This window comes from Jaculus jaculus, chromosome 3, assembly GCF_020740685.1.
Source record: "Jaculus jaculus isolate mJacJac1 chromosome 3, mJacJac1.mat.Y.cur, whole genome shotgun sequence".
Taxonomy (NCBI): domain Eukaryota; kingdom Metazoa; phylum Chordata; class Mammalia; order Rodentia; family Dipodidae; genus Jaculus; species Jaculus jaculus.
Window position 1 is genome coordinate 84936053 of NC_059104.1, and position 14601 is coordinate 84950653.

Consider the following 14601-nt stretch of genomic DNA (forward strand, 5'->3'; position numbering starts at 1 on the left):
CTTTTCAATATAGTACTGGAAGTCCTAGCTCAAGCAATAAGACAAGAGAAGGAAATAAAAGGGATACAATTTGGAAAGGAAGAAGTTAAATATGCTCTATTAGCTGATGACATGTTTGTATATGTAAGAGACCTGAGAGACTCCATCCCAAAACTCCTGAAGGTGCTTAACTCCTATAGCAAAGTAGCAGGATACAAAATTAATGCACAAAAATCAGTAGCATTTCTATATGCAAATGACAAAGATACAGAGAAAGAAATAAGTGACATAGTCCCATTTTCAATAGCAACAAAAAATATAATATACCTTGGAGGAGATGGATAAATTCCTGGACACATACCATCTATCAAAGCTAAACTCAGAGCAGAGTAATCACTAATATGGAGACTCCTGAAAAAGCTGACTATAGAGATACTAACAGATCCAGTTATTCCCTTACTGGGCATCTACCCTAAAACCTTCAAGCCACAGGCCAGAGAGATTTGCTCAACCATGTTTGTAGTGGCTCAATTCGTAATAGCTCAGAGCTGGAATCAATGCAGATGTCCATCACTAGAAGAATGGATAACTAAGATGTGGTATATCTATACAATGGAATTCTACACAGCAGTACAAAAAAATGACACAAAGAAATTTGAAGAAAAATGGGTGAACCTGGAACAGATCATTCTCAGTGAACTTACCCAATCACAGAAAAAAAAGTCACCACATAGTCTCACTCATCTACAACACCTAACCTGAATCTACCCAAGATACCTTACATATCCAGCAAGCATCACATGGACTAGATACTAGGATGGACAGGGAGGGAGGGGAGGGCATTGAAAGGGTGGGAAACACTAATCTATACCCAAATGGCAATGGTACCATAAAAATCTACTTCCTAAAAGGCAGACCAAATGGTTGAACCTTCACCAGGCCGTTACAGGAAACACCTGAACCATAAGACACTGGAGAGTGTAGGATCAAGTCTAACCTAAACCTTCTACATCTTCCTCCCTCCCTCTCCCTCTCCACCCCCTCTCTCTCTCCTCTCTAACTCTTGTATATTAGTATATTTTTCCTCATTTTCTTAGTGAGCACTGACCTGTAACTCCCAGTAGCAGCATGGGGCTATCATTCACAATGAGCTTTTGATTAGAGAAACCTACAAGGCTTCCTTAAAGAATGACAGATTTCTGTCAGAGTACTTGATGACCCACCAAAGGTTAGTGGTAAGACCCTATTGCTGAAGACACCATATGCAGCTGACTCATAAAATGGAACGGCATGGCTGGAAGCCAGGAGAGAATCAGTTCCCAGTCAGTGTATCTAGTGCCAGAAGGTGCTACATGGGTGACTGGGGGAAATGAACAATACCTGCCAAGCAACTCATGGTCTAACCTACTTAGCAACAAATAACTGGTTGTGATGCCCACACAAGTGCAATAGTGGCCATGGTAGGGAACCAAATGCTCTTGATTTGGCTAACTGATCCCCTCAGTGGTACGGGACCCATAGCTGGAGCTGGGAAACAAGTCAGAATCATATCCAAACATAAGCCATCTCTCCAATATCAAGCTATCATCAATCATGGGCTACAAGATGGCCTACATCTATTAAACTCTCTATAAAAAAAAGTAAGGGTTATTTTATTTTTCCTGGAGCTAACTTACTCTCCGTTGGAGAATCTGCTTCTCTTTTTCAGACAGTTGCAGATTGTAAGGAGAGAGCCTCCCCATCATACCTCAGAAGGGCCCCGGCTGAAACTAAGGAAAATTGGCAAAAACATGCAAGGGTGCTCTTTTCCTGATGAACCTGATACCAGAACAAGGGGGAAGGAGACCAACACAGAGAAAAATCAACTCCTACCAAATCCGAGAGCCAGAGCCTCAGAGGTCCCCAACACCTCATCACTGAAGCAGACCAAAAATGAACCCAACATGGCTCAGGGAAATTTTGAAAAAGAGGGGGCGGGAAGAATGTCAGAGCCACATGTTGGGTCAATATATGCAGAGACATTTATCGTACCAGTGACTGTGGGCTAACTCCACAATGCATGACCTATATACCTCAACAAGGAGGGGGTAGGTCATGGATGAGCCTAATAATGGTACCAAACTGCCTATATTTGCTGAATAGAAAACTAATAAAAAAAAATTTTAAAGATTAGATTAATCACTTCAACAGACCTATAACAAATATGGAGATCCAAGCAGTTATCAAAAATCTCCCAACTAAAACTAGTCCAGGACCAGATGGATTCATTGATGAATTTAGCAGACCTTCAGCGTAATACTAGAACCATTACTTTTTAAACTTTTCCATAAAAGAGAAAAACAAGGAATCCTACAAGACTCCTTCTATGAAGCCAGAATCGCCCTGATACCAAAACCAGGCAAAGATAGAACAAAAAAAAAAAAAAACAAAAAAAAAACTTACAGTACAATGACCCTCATGAATATAGATGCAAGAATTCTCAACAAAATTTTGGCAAACTGAATATAAGAATATATCAGAAATATAATTCAACGTGACCAAGGAGGCTTTATCCCAGAGATGCAGGGGTGGTTCAACATACACAAATTGATAAATGTAATACATTTTATAAATGGCCAGAAGCACAAAAATCACATGATCAACTCATTAGATGCAGAGAAAGCACTGGACAAAATCCCAAATCCCTTCATGATAAGAGATTGGACTAGAAGGAACATATCTCAACACAATAAAGCTATTTATGACAAGGCTACAGCCAACATATTACTAAATGGGAAAAGTGGAAGCTTTTCCACTAAAATCAGGAACAAGACAAGGGTGTCCACTGTCCTCACTTTTATTTAATATAGTACTGGGAGTCTTAGTCATAGCAATAAGGCAAGAGAAACACATAAAAGGAATACAACTTGGAAAGGAAGAGATCAAGTTATCATTATTTGCAGATGACATGATTCTATACATAAAGGATCCTAAAGACTCTACTAGCAAACTGTTAGAGCTGATAAACACCTATAGCCATATAGCAGGATACAAAATAAACACACAGAAATCAGTAGCCTTCCTATATGCTACCAACAAACACACAGAGGATTGAATCAGAGAATCACTCCCATTCACAATTGCATCAAAAATAAATAAATAAATAAAATACCTTAGAATAAACCTATTCAAGTAAGTGAAGGATCTCTACAATCACAATTTTAAAACACTAAAGTGAGAAATTGCATAAGACACTAGGAAATGGAAAGACATCCCTTGCTCTTGGATTGTAAGAATCAATATTGAGAAAATGGCAATCTTACCAAAAGCAAGCTATGCATTTAATGTAATCCCAAATTCCAATGACATTGTCACAGAAATAGAAAAAAATTATAAAAATTCATTTGAAAGCAGAAAACATCTCGAATATCTAAAACAATACTGAGCAACAAAAATAAGGTTAGTGTTATCACCACACCTGATTTTAACCTATACTACAGAGCCATAGTAATAAAAACAGCATGGGACTGGTACAATACCAGGCATGTAGATCAATGGAAAAGAATAGAGGACCCAGATGTTAGTCCTAGCAGCTATAGCCACCTGATATTCAATGAAAATGTCAAAAATACTCATTGGAGAAAAGACAGCCTCTTCAGCATATGGTCCTGGGAAAACTGTATATTTGTCTATAGAAGGATGAATATAGATCCTTCTCTCTCTCCATGCCCAAGAAATAAGTCCAAATGGATTAAAGGTTTGAACATCAGACCTAAAACTCTGAAACTGCTAGAGGAAAAATTAGAGGAAACCCTTCAACATATTGGTCTGGGAAAAGACTTTCTGAATATAACCCCAATTTCTCAGGTAATAAAACCACAGATTAACTTCTGGGACCTCATGAAATTATAAAGAATTTGCATGGCAAAGGACATTGTGAATAAAGCAAAGAGGCAACCTACACAATGGGAAAAAATCTTTGCCAGCTATACATTTGGATTAATATCTAGGCTATACAAAGAACACAAAAAATTAAATAATAAGAAATCAAACAACCCACTTAAAAATGGGCTATGGAACTAAATAGAGAGTTCTCAAAAGAAGAAATACAGATGGCATATAAGCATCTAAAAAAAAATGTTCTACATCCCTAGTCATCAGGGAAATGCAGATTAAAACTACGATGAGATTCCATCTCATTCCTGTCAGAATGGCTACCATCATGTAAACAAATGATCATAAATGCTGGCGAAGATGAGGAAAAAGAGGAACCCTTCTATACTGTTGGTGGGAATGCAATCTAGTCCAGCCATTGTGGAACTCTCTGTGGAGGTTCCTAAGACAGCTAAAAATAGATCTAGCATATGACCCAGCTATATCATTCCTAGGCATATATCCTAAGGATCATCTTATTACCTTAGAGATACTTGCTCAACCGTGTTTATTACATTCACAATAGCTGGGAAATGAAACTAGCCTAGATGTCCCTCAACTGATGAGTGGATAATGAAGATATGGCACATTTATACAATGGAGTTCTACTCCATGGTAAAGAAAAATGAAGTTATAAAATTTGCCAGAAAATAGATATATCTGGAAATTATTATACTAAGTAAGGTAACGCAGGCCCAGAAAGCCAAATGTTTCATGTTCTCTCTCATATGTTGATCCTAGGTACAGGTGATTAGATGTCTGTGTAAGTAGGAAGAAAACTCAGTAGCAAAGGCCGGTAAGCTAGAAAAGAGGTATAAAGGGAAGAGATAGAAAGGGAGGGGGTACTTAATAGGACGGTATTGTATATATGTTAGTATAAGAACAGAGCAATGGTGATGAAAAGGCCCAAGCGAGGTCAGAGGATGAGACTGAGCAAAGGAAAGGTAGAAGTAGGGCTAATCAAAATCTAAGAGGATATAAATAAGTTATATGGAAACCTATTTTTCTGGAAAATGGAACACTCAGTAGCCATGGATTGTTACTAGAAAATTTTCAGTGCCAGGGATGTGATACCTTCCAGTGACTTGTTGGCCAGGGAGGTCACTGATGCACCTAAACATTACAGGTCATTGCCAAGGTACTTGTTTTCCCACTAGGAATAGATGGTAAAACCCTATTACTGAAGACTTCCCATACTTGGGCTGCAAGGCCCCTGAGAAATCCTGCTGGAACTGAGCTGATAACCTCGTCCATATTGACCACCTGACAGAAAGGTGGAAGAAGCCATTCTGCATGCAGTTCAATAGGAGAGAGAGAGAAATCACTAGTGAATATGATAAACAGTGGACACTGCAAGCCTTATATTTGGCCAGCCAGGCCAAATGAGCCAATGGGTACAATAGTGGCATGTCTGTCAGGGTGGAAACAAACTTCCCTCTAGTTGGACTGGAGGCCTGCTTCATGGGAGGGAATACATCCCTGATATTGAAAACTTAACACAAGTATAATCAAGAGTCCTATGGGCTGGAGAGATGGCTTAGTGGTTAATTGCTTGCCTGTGAAGCCTAAGGACCCCAGTTCAAGGCTCAATTCCCCAGGACCCACGTTAACCAGATGCACAAGGGGGCGCATGCATCTGGAGTTCATTTGCAGTGGCTGGAGGCCCTGGTGTGGCCATTCTCTCTTTCTATCTGCCTCTTTCTCTCTCGGTCACTCTCAAATAAATAAAAGTACCCCCCCCCAAAAAAAAAATAGAGTCCTAGAGGTATAACGTCTGCTGCTGTCTGGCTAAATGTATATACCATGCTCATCAAACTGCCCAGTATGCACTTCTCTTAATGTTCATGCATATATATTAATGCTACTCTCAGTTTTGGTAGAGAACCTCTTCTTTTCAGATGGCAGAGAGCTTGGGACGACTCAGAAGGCATCATGGTGATAGAAAGAAGTGACAGGAGTGGTCAGCACTGCAATTTCTCTATCACACTTTCCAAGGCTCAGGGTCCATTGCAGAAGAGGTGGCAGAAAGAATTTAAGAGCCAAAGGAAGAGTAGGACTCCTACACCCTGCTCATCCAGACACAGAATGGCCTGGATATCTATGACCTCACAATGCCTGATACTACCTACACAAGACCATCATAATAGGAGGAAAATATCATGATATCAAAATAAAAGAGAGACTGCTTGAGAAGGGAATATGATGGAGAATGGAGTTTCAAAAGGGAAAGTGGGGGAAGGGAGGGCATTACCATGGGATATTGTTTACAAGCATGGAAGTTTTTAATAAAAAATAATAAATTAATTAATATAACTACATAAAATAAAATTACATGTTGCACCCTTCCCTGTGCTCTCTTTCTCATAGTGTTAGGAAAGCACTCTCATAATTTTAGAATTACGTAGGCTCCGAAGAAAATGTTCAAACTCCTTTATTTTCTTTCTTCTTTATATCCTTTGTTTCCCCTTCCCTTTCAAAAATGAGGCTTTTAACAACCACTTAATGAAAAGACATTTGTGGTTAATTCTGACCAGAGCAAGGACTGAGAAGAGAGCTCCCACTGGGTAGACACTATCCTTTGATGTAGACCAAGGGCCAGCTAAGGTAAGTGCTTTCAACTTTCCTTTAAATGGAACCATTCCCACAAGATTCTATTTCAAGCCTTGAGTATATTCACAAAAGCAGACCACATGGGGCAGCAGTGAACTCCTAGAGGGTGTCAGGGGAGAGAAGATTCTAAGTTCCTCCTTCACTCTATGAGCCAAGTTATCAGTAAGTATCATGGTAGAGTGTGGGTACCCAAAGAAAGGGGGTCTGCCTCCACTAGTCCAGGTTCAAATGGTCTCACTAGACCAAAGGCGTGAAGAATGGGAATTTTCTCCCCAGAGTAACTGGTGAGAAAAACGGCAAAACTATTGTTGCAGTCTGGTTTGCATTGCTGGTAGAAATCACCCAACCAGGAGCAGCTTCTGGGAAAAAGAGGTTTGCTTTGGCTTACAGGCTCAAGAGGAAGCTACACAATGGCAGGGGAAAATGTTGGCATGATCAGGGGCTGGACATCACCCCCCAGCCAACATAAGGTGGACAATAGCAACAGGAGAGTGTGCCAAACACTGCCATGGTGAAACTGGCTATAACACCCATGAGCCTGCTCCCAACAGTAAACTCCCTCCAGAAGATTTAATCACAAAACTCCATCAGCTGGGAACCTAGCATTCAGAACCTAAGTTTATGGGGACACCTGAATCAAACCACCCCAAATATCATTCTAAAATGTGTCATGAATGAGGGATATGATGCTGAGGGAACCACATAACAAGGTTCTGGGTTCTGTGACTTCTCTGACTTCTTTACAACTCAGCTTCCCCATCCTGAACAGTCCTCGGGAGCTTAAAGGCAAATGAAAGAAGCCAAATTTGGTATTTGCTAAAATGATGTGGGCTGTGTTTCTATTATGTCTTTGTGATTTTTTAAAGTAGTGCTAGGAAATTGAACCTGGCCCTTTCACATTGTAGCCAAACACTTTACCACTGAACTACTACATCCCCAGGGGTAGAAGGTAAGAATCCTAGACATTTCTTGACTTCCACTATCTTTCTTGCCCAAAGACTCATTTTTCACTTGGTTTACTTTAATCCAAGATGCCTCATCCTCTGGATTATGAGTTTTCTCATCCATGTCTCTGAATATTCCCCATTATGGAACATAGCACATGGCCTTATACTTTGCAGGTACTCAAGAAACATCCGTGGGGGTGATTTGGCCACAACCTCTACTTTCTATACCATTGGCATACAGCACATGATCGATAAATACTGATTGGTATAGAATTGAGGAATGTGGCCAGAAAGGGGCTTCAGAAGCTCAGAGAACTCAATTACTTGATTTTGGAGAGCTATGTTGCCTTGGCAAGAAGATAGCCATTTCCAAATTTGAAACATAAATTCCATTTAATTAGTGGCATGAACTAGATGACCACAGCTGCTGTTTCTTGCAGTGCCCAAGGACCTAGGGGGAAATGGCAGCAGTGAGCCCAGACTGAATCACAGAGGTGGGGATGGAGTATGGTGAGCACATGTGGGCTCTGAGCCCCCTCTCTGGGCTGCTGATCCTGACTGCTATGGAAATAAAGGTAGAGAGGGAGGGGAAGACACATAGCTCCTGGTGTGTCAGCCTTCACACTTTCTCCATATTTGTCTTTTGTACCCAAAAGAGGTATGAATATGCAAGAGATACACAGATCTACAGATCTATGAAGCAGTACTGGTTTGGGAGCTAACATACAATTCAAAACTAAGACTGAGATTACCATTTGACTTTGTCTATAATCACTGTCCTGATGCCCTGAAGCAACTCTGATGTTGCCTCCCTTCACAGTGTAGTGATTGACAAGTGAGCTCCTATAAAGATAAAAGATTGATAAACCTTGCTTATTTATGTAAATGGATGAGGAAATTATACCCAAAAGGATCCTTTTCAGGATTCTATTGCTTAATAATCTCTACTTCTCACAAAACCCCTATGAAACTACTATTTCCTGATGTAGGTGGAAAGAAACTAAAGATTGTTATTACCTGGCAGTGGTCACATAAATTCATACTTAAGGCTTTATAATCTGTTAACCCTCTAATCTATTCTCTTGTCCCTAATCCAGCATAAATGGCCCCCATTGGTCCTAATTGTATCCAGTTCTCCCTGTGGTTGAAGGGGCAGTATCAAAGTGGAAATCAAAGTTTGATTCCTGTCCTCTGTACTATGGGACTCTCCCAAAAGTCTAGCACCATTCATCTGCTCTCCAGTTCACACATTCTCTCTCCGGGGAGGCATTACTTTAGGCTGTAAGAAAAATTTCACAGTGCATCCACAGCAGCAGTGTTTTCCCTCAAGGAGCTTGCATTCTAGAAAAGAAGACAACTGTAAAAACTATTCATGACTGTGGTGTTTTAGACCAGATGACCCCCATAAAACTCATGTGTTCTGAATGCTTGGCCCACAGCTCCTGGCAATTTGAGAGATGCAGCATGTTGAAGGGAGGAGTGATGTTGGGGGCAGGCTTAGAGGTGTTATATCCAGCTACCATTATATCCAGACATTGGCTCACTGTCTTGCTGGTATCTTCTATGTGCTGTAGCATAATTGATGTCCAGGCTCTGTTCATGCCACATTTTCCTCTGCCATCATGAAGATTCCTCTTGAGACTGTAATCCAAAATTTAAAATAAAATAAAATAAAACAACAACAACAATAACAAAAAAAAAAAAACCTTTCCTCCCAACAGTTGCTTTTGGTCAGGTGCTTTATCTCAGCAATGAGAAGGCAACTACAACAATGACATCATGAAGCACCACTGCCAACTAAGGGATTGGTTGTTTGGTATGTGACAAATGGTGTTCCTACTAATTGTAGAAATAAATGCAGTCCACCCAAAGCAAGCACTTTCCTCAGAGCTTGCAAGATTTAACTACCATCATTTGGCCATGCTCAACTGTCAACAAAGGCATGGGAAAGATTCACAGATAAAAACTGAAAAGGCTCAGGTTTGCCCTCAATTTGGCAGTGAGCTATGGAAAAGTATGATGAAAGCTAACAAAAGCTAGGCAGTATGGATTGTCTAGGAGAGTGTGGTTTGAATCAGATGTCCCCATAAGCTCATGTGCTTTGAATGCTTGGTCCCATGTTGGTGGCAATTTAGAGGTGGATCTTTGGTGGAAGTGGTGTATTGTTTGGATTGAGTTTAGGGGTGTTATAGCCAGCTCCCCCTTGACAGAGCTTGACTCCTGCTGCTGTTTGTTACCTTCTGAGGCGATGAGATGATGTGCAGCCTCTGCACTATTATCGTTCCCCTGTCATCATGGAACTTCCCCTTGAGAGTATAAGCCAAAATGAACTCTATTAGTTGCTTTTGGTTGGCTTCTTTTTCTCAGAAATGAGAAGGTAACTACAACAGGAAACATGTTAACCTTTTCCTGTGTGGTACAAAAATTAGGGAAGTTGGAAGTTATTGAACCAAATTTTGACCACTGATACCCAATAACCCTCATGGTCACAATCTGGTTTCCTGTTCTTACCAAACAAGCATCAGTCAGAGTTATATCTTTGTATATGGTCTGACCATCTTCTGCTTGTATATTTAATCACTAAGAATTTGTTGAGTCTTACAACAAACATATGACAAGCATACTATATTTTCCAAAGGAAACTGAAGCATGAAAGGATTAATTATGAGGGCTACACAGCTAGTAAGAAGCACAACTATGATTATAATTAGAGTTGTCTTCAGAGCCCATATTGCCCTCTCACCAAATAAACTAGTACAATTAAATAGAAAAGTGTCAATATGAACAATATGAAAGGAAATGGGCAAAGAATTGAGTAGAGAATATAAACAAAAGGAAATGCAATAACTTTTAATATAAAAAATGATGCTCAAACACAATCAAATTAAGGGAAATAGAAAATAAAATTATAATCAGATACCATTATTTACCTGTCTAGTTGGTGCTTACCAAAATGTTTGATGATACAGATTGTGGACGAACTTGTAAATTGAAAATTCCTCTACAAAAGGATTTGATGACATCTATCAAAATTAAACATGCCCCTCCTAGATGCAAAAATTTCATTCTCATTTGTTTTTTATACAGACACAACTCACATGAGAGAATGGCATTCAGTGGATGATATCCATTGCTATGTTTAAAAAGCAGGCACTGAGAGTGTCCTGAATAAACAACAATAGGCCTGTGAGTTCATTGTGTCCCCACAAGCAACAGGAGCACATACACACCACTGTTCCAGGTATCTTCTGCATATGGAGTCTCTTCATTGTTCCATTCTCAAAGCAATCCTGTAAGACAACACTCTCAGCATACCAATTAACAGCATGAGTCAATCACAGTGCAGAGAGGCCAAATTGCCCAAGGTTAAAGAGAATAGGATTTGCCCTTGAGTGATGGGCCTCCAAAAACTACATTCTTAATCACTTTGCTATGCTGACTATCCAGTAGCCACTAAAAAGGCTCACACTGTTTACAGGTACTAGAGTAATCTCCAAGATGTCTTAAAGTAAGAGGAAAAAGGCAGGCACAGACACACAGTCATGTGTGGTTTAATGAAGAATAAGATCTGAGAAGTGTGTCCTGATGCCATTTCACCATTGTGTGACCATCACAGGGTATATTCACACAATCGGTGACCATAGTGACATTTCCCCATAAACCCTATGAACACCATGAGTATGTGGAACATTATTGACCAAAATGCCACATATAACTGTATACAAAGTGTTATGTATAATGACTATGTGTATACTTTATTCAAAAGAACATTCACCAACCTGGTGGAGCAGCTAGGTGGAGGGAGGGCAGGAATAAGAAGATACTTCTCCCAATAAACTTTTATATTTTGAGATTGGATCCATAGACCTTTTTTTTTCTTTTTTCTTTTATTTATTTATTTATTTTTAAAATATTTTTTATTAACAACATCCATAACTGCAAACAATAAACCATGATAATTCCCCCCTTTCCCACTTTCCCCTTCACAAATCCACTCTCAATCATACCCCACCCCCATCTCCAGTACTCTCTCTCTGTATTTTGATGTCATCATCTTTTCTTCCTATTATGAGCATCTTGGGTATATAGTACTAGCCACTGCAAGATCAAGGATATCAAAGTCAGTTTGTGTCTGGAAGACTGAATTGTAAGCAGTCCTGTCCTTCCTTTGGCCCTTACTTTCTTTCCACCTCTGCCATAATTGACCCTGAGCCTTGGAAGGTGTGATAGAGATGTTTCAGTGCTGAGCACGCCTCTGTCACTTCTTCTTATCACTATGGTGCCTTTTGAGTCATTCCATTGATCACCACCATCTGAAAACAGATGTTTCTCTAACCCAGACTGAGAGTAGCATTAACATATGGGCATGAATGTTAAGAAAAGTACTTACAGGGCAATTGGGTGAGTATTAATATATGCATTTAGCCACACAAGAGCAGGTGTTACATCCCTAGGATTCATGACTTCCCCCACCACATGCTTTTGACTAGGCTTACAGTGCCAAGCATGCACTTCTTCCTGTGGAATGAGCTTCCAGTCCAGTTAGAGAGTGTTTTGTTTCCCCCATAACAGACATGCCACTATTTCACCTGTTAGCTCATTTGGCCTAGTTGGCCAAGCTTAAGGTTTGCAGTGTCCACTGTTGTTAATTGCCACTGATAACTTCTCTCTTCCATAAGGCTGCATGCAGCATAGCTTTTGCTGTCAGATAGCCTACCAGGAGGAGGTTTTCAGCTCAGCTCCAGCTTGATTTCTCAGTGCCCTGCAGCACAAGTATGTGGAGTCTTCAGTAATACGGTCTTGCTATCTATTTCTTGTGGGAAACAACAGCCTTGGTAATGGGCATTTTGGGGGCATCAGGGACCTCCCTGGCCAACAGCTCACTGGACAGTATTCCATTTCTGGCACTGAAATTTTTCTAATAACTCTCTATGGCTCCTGGGTACACCATTATCCAAAAATGTAGGTTTCCAGATGGCTTATTCATATCATCTTAAATTATGATTAGCCCTCTCCCCACCTTTCCTTTATTCAAGTTCTTCCCTTGACCTCACTTAAGCCATTCACCCCCAGTAATGTGTAGATCTACTTACATTGTACCATACCATCTCCTTAAGTGCTCCTCCTCCCCCTCCATTATACCTCCTTTATAGCTCAGTGGCCTTTGCTACCAATTTTGACTCCAACTCACATATAAGTCTAGACATTTGTAGGTAGGATACACATTTGAGAAAGAACATGCAGTATGTGGCTTTCAGAACCTAGGTTATCTCAGTATAATCCTTCCCAGATCCATCCATTTCCCTGAAAATTTCATAATTTCATTTTCCTTTATCACTGAATAGAATTCCATTGTATAAATGTACCACATTTTCATTATCCATTCATCAGTTGAAGGACATGCACGGTGGTTACATTTCTTAGCTATTGTGAATACAGCAGCAATAAACACAGATGAGCAAGTATCCCTAAGGTAGTGTGAAGAGCCCTTGGGATATATGCTGGGTCATATGGTAAATCTATTTTTAGCTGTCTCAGAAACTTCCACACTGATTTTCACAATGACTATACCAGTTTACATTCTCACCAACAGTTTAAAAGGGTTCCTCTTTTTCTGTATCCACACCAGTATTTATTGTTATTTATATTTTTGGTGGCAGCCATTATGACAGGAATGAGATTGAATCTCAAAATAGTTCTAATCTGCATTTCCCTGATGGCTACGAATATAGAATGTTTTCTAGATGCTTATATGCCATCTGTATTTCTTCTTTTGAGAACTCTATTTAGTTCCATAGCCCATTTTTAATTGGGTTGTTTGATTTCTTATTATATAGTTTTTTGTGTTCTTTCTATATCCTGTATATTAATCCTTTGTCAGATGTATAACTGGCAAAAATTTTCACCCATTCTATAGGTTACCTGTTTGCTCTCTTCACAGTGTCCTTTGCTGTACAAAACTTTTTCTTTTTTCTAAATTTCATGAGGTCTCAGTGGTTGATTAGTGATTCCGTTTCTTTCTTGAGTGTTTTAAAGTTTTCATTGTAGAGATCCTTCACTTCCTTGGTTAGGTTTATTCCAAGCCACTTTATTTTTATTTTTAAAGCAATCGTGAATGAAAGTTATTCCCTGATTTCATCCTCAGCATATTTGTTGTTAGTATATGGAAGACTACTGATTTCTGTGTGTTTTTTATGTATCCTACTGCATTGCTAAAAGTATTTAGCAGCTCTATCCATTTGCTGGTAGAGTATTTAGGATCCCTTTTGTACAGAATCATATCATCTGCAAATAATGATAATTTGATCTCTTACTTTCCTATTTGTATCCTTTTTTATGTGTTTCTCTTGCCTTATTGCTACAGCTAAGACTTCCAGTACTATATTAAATAAAGAATAGTGTACACCCGTATCCTCTTCCTGATTTTAGTGGAAAAGCTTCAACGTTTTTACCCCATTTAGTTTTATGTTGGCTGTAGATTTTTTTTTTTAAGAATAGACTTTATTATGCTAAGACATATTCCTTCTATTCCCAGTATCTTTAGGACTTCTACATTGAAAGGATGTTGGATTTTGTCAAGTGCCTTTTATGCATCTATTGAGATGATCATGAGATTTTTGTCCTTCAGTGCATTTATGTAGTGTATTACATTTATCAATTGGCATATGTTGATCCAACCCAACATCTCTTGGATAAAGCCTACTTGGTCAGAGTTAATGATCTTTTTGATATATTCTTGCATTCTACTTGCCCATATTTTGTTGAGAATTTTTGCATGCATGTTCATGAAGGAGATTTGTCTATAATTTTCTTCTTTGTTCTGTGTTTCTATTAAAACATAATTATCAAAATTACAACAGCACATACAACTTTACTGATATAAATGCTTTCATTACTCTTGTTACACTTCATCAACTTCTCTTGCTAGAGTATATACTGTCCCTCCATTTCCTTCAGTCCCATTTTCTTGAAGCAAATCTCAAGCTTGAACCTGACAAGTTCTCACCTGTCTCAAGGCCTTTGTACTTGGTATTCCTTCTGCTCACGTGGACTCATCCTACCGACCCATGACATTAAATTAAGTTAAATTAAATCATGTCATTCAATTTACAAAGATTTCATCTGTTTCATATTGTATCACCTGTTTTGTTTC